Source organism: Brassica rapa, chromosome A06 (assembly GCF_000309985.2).
Source record: "Brassica rapa cultivar Chiifu-401-42 chromosome A06, CAAS_Brap_v3.01, whole genome shotgun sequence".
Lineage (NCBI taxonomy): Eukaryota > Viridiplantae > Streptophyta > Magnoliopsida > Brassicales > Brassicaceae > Brassica > Brassica rapa.
In genome coordinates, this window is record NC_024800.2 from 14,957,599 (window position 1) to 14,963,260 (window position 5,662).

Genomic DNA, 5,662 nt, shown 5'->3' on the forward strand with positions numbered 1-5,662 from the left:
TGGAGCAAAGGTTAATCAGTCCGGTTCAACCCCACAGTTCAAGATTCAGGACAGCTACTAAGGCAAGTTCAAGGCAGCTTCAGTTCGGTTCAAACATAAATCATTTCAGCTAAGTTGTCTAGATGCTAGGGGACCATGAACTGAACTAATATAAATCCACACAAGGGATTAAGAAATTAATCCAGAGAGGAAGAACAACAACTCAGCCAGCTGGTTACAATCTAAACTGATCTGGATCAAAAGGCAAAACAGTTTACCGGTTCAAATCAAACACTGTCTGAACCCAACTGATATTCCACTTTAAGATGAAGCCACGCGAAACCTGATCAGTACCACATCAAGAAAAGGTCGGACTCAATCAGAACAAAGCTGAATCGCAGTCAATCCAACAGAAATGCTCACATAAAACTGATCCACACAACAACTTACATCTTTACCGATTAAAATCAAAGGCTGAAGAACATGGGTGATTCTCAACTTCAGGACACCAAATCTCCAACTCTTTACCACACAAATACTCAGTGCTTAAAGTCACAAGATGGTGGGAAAGGGTTGTCCATGCTCATTCCTCTTCTCTGAATTTGTTTCTGAATTTTTCATGAATTTGTTTTTGAATTTTTCTGTCACTTTTCTCTCTTCTCTCTCTTTGATTTTTCTGTGTTTCTCACAGGTTTATGCACGACCAAACTGGTGGAGAAAAAGTTAAATATGTTAGGAAGTTACTTCAGGTGAGGGTTTCACAAAACACAAGGCAAGGCTGAGAGGAGACAGGTGGTGAGCTGTTTCATTACTTCCAGCAGCAAGCAGCTGACCTTTCTCTCCCAAGAAGAAAGCTGCAAGCAGCTGGTGACAATCATGTGACTGAATTAATGAGCAAGCACAGCAAGCAGCTTGTGACTTGCATGTGCTGTTACTAAAGAAGCTAAGCAAGCAGGCAGGTGCATAACATGTGATTCAATACTAAGCAAGCAGGCTGGTGGAAAACATAACTTAGCTCTGAAATTATTTAGGAAGTTGGTCGATAATTTTTAATAATTTTTCAACCAAATATTCTTTGTCTTCGGCCCTCATTTTGCCCTCGGAAAATCTCGTCCAGCTTAAATAAAAAGAATTCGACCAAATATTTAAGACTCGACCAAAACTATCAAGGGAAGGTCTTTCGACCACAAGATAGTCTCGTCGAAGCATTAATCTACCGGCTTGATTTTTATTTTAATTCTGGTCGAACCAACTCCAAACTGGTCGAGCGGGATTTTTCTCGACCAAAATCCTATCTGCTCGTGAGGGTCGTTACAGTGACCAAGCTGTTTTTGTACTACTTGGTGATGCTGGGCGTGCGCTAACTGAATGGCATGCATCGGAATTAGTTAGCAGCTATTTTGAGGTAATTAATTATCAGTCTAGAATCTTAGATGAATTGATCTCACACTGTTGTGCTGATTGTCAGGCTAATGCTGACATAGGAGTTGACCAAGAGGCGCCTGTCCCGGAAGCTCTAATTAACACCATCGGACAAAGACACAAGTTTTCTGTGAAGGTGACAGAGCACAACTTATCAGGCAAGACCCGAGCTCTAACTGTGACCGAGATCCTCCCTCTAGACACTCCAACCAAAACAGAGACCTCGGAATGAAACAGCATTGCTGCAACGCCCAACGAAACGTTCCAGACTGGAAATGATGTGTGTGAAGCTTCCAAAAGCCGTGTAGGTTCTGCAGATGGGGGAGTAAGAGGTCGTGTGACAACGCCAAGGTGGAGGAAGCTAAACGCCCAAAGCCTGGAAACTAGGATTTACATTCTAGCCTGAAGGGTTGCAAGCTCCATTGCACTCAGAGTCTTTGTTTTCATTTTAGAATTTCTCATGCTTTCCTTTTACCTTTGAATTTTCGAGAGTTTTTTTTCACTTTGCAAGCATTTTGTCTCATTTGCATGATTATTGCCTAATAATCATCAGTGTTGCTCTATTTGGTTATGAATTATATTATCTTAGCTCATTTGATCTTGCTTAAGCCAAGTGAATTTCAAAATTTCAAGATACGTTTAATACAGTTTGCAGATACGTTTAAGAGAAATATGGCTGAGAACATCTGTTTCTACTTGCGGGGAACACCTAATTTTTTATTTTCTTTAGATTATTATGTGTGCTTTTTGTGTAAAAGTTTGGTAAATTTGAGGTTCTTTCTTGTTAATGCAATAAATTACTAAGTAGTTTTCGTGGCACATTGATTAGAATCTAAAGAAAATTTAAAATAGAATCTCATCATTTCTCAGTATCACCGCAAGTAGAAACATATCTCAAATCACAAACGTGATTAAGGCAGTTTAAGATTCAAATCATTTATAGTCTTAGCTTGAGTCAAACACTAAGTAATTAAATATATTCCTTTTCAAAAAAATAAGAGAATCTAATATTTAAGACTCAAATCAATGTGGATTAGCTAACCCGTCGATAATACATTCTCTCTTCAAATGGATTCGCCCACACTCAAATCAATTTTGTTTTTTTCCAAGAAACAATACATAAAAAAAAAACTTTCTTCAAACTTCATACGTAAGTGAATAATTATTTTACTACTTATTTCATACTTGGTTATACATGCCTACATTTCTTACTGGGTCTCCCAAGGTCGTTAACTAACCTATACTTGCTATTGTGTTCTACATATTTGGCGTACAAACCTACATCCAGATCTCTAGCTTGCGATCGGATTGTTTGTAAGGATCAAGACTGCAAAAGAATGGATAACCCACCTCCTTCACCCCCTCTGGAGACTACAGGTAATCCGCATTCTTACTTCTGTAGGTTTGTATATAAATATATAATAACTCCACAACATGGTGTTTACTTAATATATTCTTTATAATAATCCCCCACAACGAAAGCTTAAAATTTCAAAGAAATTTCTGAAGATTGTAAATGGTTAGAGGAAATTAGAAATGAGATTAAACATTTATAATACAATTTTCGTTATAAAATGTTTTAGAAAGTTAGAGTAAACTATGTTAGAGTAAATTTTAAAAAGTTAGATTAAATGGTTAGAAAATAATAAAAGGGAAATACCAAAGATAATATTCAAAAAGTTTATGTCACATATATAGACTATAAGAATCAAAATGACCAAAATGTTACATTATAGAGATAAATATACACTTATACCCCTAGGGTTAGCTAATCCAAACATTAGGGTTTAGCAGTGGCGGATCCAGAAAATAAATATTATGGGGGCAAAAATATACCATACAATTCATTACAAAATTAATGTTTTATTAAGTTTGCAACAAAAAAAAATCACCAAATATGATAAAAACTCTTACAAAACAACTCTACGCTCATTCATCTTTTGAAACCTTTGTATCACTTTCTCATTTGAAACCGAGTCAAGCAACTCTTTTTCAACAAAGCAGACCATACAATCACTTAGAAACTGATCTCCAATTCGGTTACGTGCAGCTGTCTTCACTAATTTCATAGCTGAAAAACATCTTTCAACACTTGCGGTGGCAACCGGCAAAGTTAGAACTAACTTTAAAAGCCTGTAGACCAAAGGATGTGCAATATGCTTTTGAGTTTTCACCATAAAACAAGAAAGATCTCCAAGATTCTCCACACTCTTAAACCTTTCATCTCTGCGTATATTATCAATGTAGATATCAAGTTGCTTCTCTAGAGATAAAATCTCACCATAGCTAAAATCTTCTGGATATAACTTAGCTAATATCATCAGCTTCTCCTTGTCAAACCCATAAAACGAATCAGTCGGGCTTAAAGCAGCCATACAAATAAGTAGATCAGTGGTTACATCTGTAAAAAGATCATTGAACTCTTGAATCTGTAAATCTAGAACTGTGCAAAAGTAATTGACCTTATAATGATGAATATTGGTTATGTTGCTTCTCTTTCTTGGATTCCTTGGATTAACAAAATCGTCTTCCATGATGAGCATTCCAGCATTATGTTTCTTAAAAAAAGAAGCAATTTTATCCATAAGCAAACTCCAACCATCATCCCTAAGCTTTTGCAGTTCTCTTTTAGTAGATTCCACCAGTGACATAGCGTTCAAAATATCTTGATCTTTCTCTTGCAAAGCCAATGACAAATTTGCAGTGAGCCCCAAAATAAGCAACATTAGATGCAAATAGAACACACAATCAAATGTGTGAAAATATTTGAGAAGACCACAAGCTTGACGTTTCTGTAAGTCTTCCATGCCTTCTTCTTGGACATACTCAAGAACTTTAATGGTAGTAGAAAATAATTCTTCCAACCTCAACAATGTTTTGTGATAAGAACCCCAGCGAGTATTTGCAGGTCTTGGTAAAGAACGTTCCTGATTCTGTCATGTCCCAGTATTAACTTCACCACTACTGATCTGTTTTTCTAATTCTTCAAGCTGAATTTCTCGAAATTTATCTTGTCTTTTACAAGAAGCCCCAACAACATTCAACAATGTAGAAATCATATCAAAAAAGTCAGCAATGTCAAAGTGCTTTTTTGCAACGGCCACCACAACTAGCTAAAGTTGATGAGCGAAACAATGAACATAATATGCTGAGCTGTTTTCTCTAGCAACCAATGATCTCAAACCATTAAACTCACCTCTCATATTACTAGCTCCATCATAACCTTGCCCTCTCACCTTTTCAATGCTCATCCCATATCTAGCAAACAAATCATCTATAGTAGATTTCAAAGCTAGAGAAGACGTTTATTTTACATGAACAACTCCAATAAATCTTTCTTTGATTGCTCCTCTTTTATCAACAAATCGAAAAACAACGCCCATCTGCTCCTTATGAGAAACATCTGCAGACTCATCAACCAGCAAGCCCAACACATCATGACCAATTTCTTCTAAAATAGCTATGTACTTCTTCTGCAAATGAATGGACAATATCCTTTTGAATTAATGGAGAAACCATCTGATTATTTCTTGGAGCATTACTCTGACCTTACTTATGGTTTCATTTTGTTCTCCTGTGTATTTCAGAAGCTGCAAGAAGTTTCCTTTATTCACAGCTTCTTCTTTTTCGAAATGGCCACGGAAAGATAATCCTTGTCGTAACAAGAATCTGGAAGCATCAATCGAAGCAGTTAAGCGAATGCGATACTCATTTTTCACCTTATCATCTTGCTTAAACAAAGCATGTACTATAGACTGATTTTGATTCATCAAATCCTCACATTTCTGAGCAGCAATAATATGAAAACTGTTGGGCGGTTTACCCATATGAGTACGCAATCTATCTGGCTTATTCCAACTATTAAACCCTTCTTTCACAAATGCATCACTTCCACCTTGCATCCGTCGTATCTCATCTTTAAATAGGTAGCAATATAAACAAAATGCCCTTTCTTTTGATATGCTATACTCTAGCCAACTACCATATTGATCAAACCAAGCTGGATTGAATCGTCTTAATGAACCACTTTTCAATATTTGTTTAAATGTATGACCATAAGGTTGACATGGACCTTTAGTTAGATATTTGCGTTTAACCTTGTCTCTTTTCTTTCACCAGGGTCAGATGGCAAATCTTCAATACCGGTATTATCTATTGGAGGAGATTTTCTTTTGTCTTTCCTTTCACCAAGGTTAGATGGCAAATCATCAGCTTTGGCATCAGATTCTGGAGGAGGTACTTTTTTGAAATATTTCTCCAT

The 5,662-nt window shown here is 36.5% G+C and overlaps 1 pseudogene; it reads right to left on the minus strand.

The window, feature by feature from the left end:
• Positions 1 to 3,311: 3,311 nt before the first annotated feature.
• LOC103841547 lies at positions 3,312 to 5,662 on the minus strand (annotated as a pseudogene).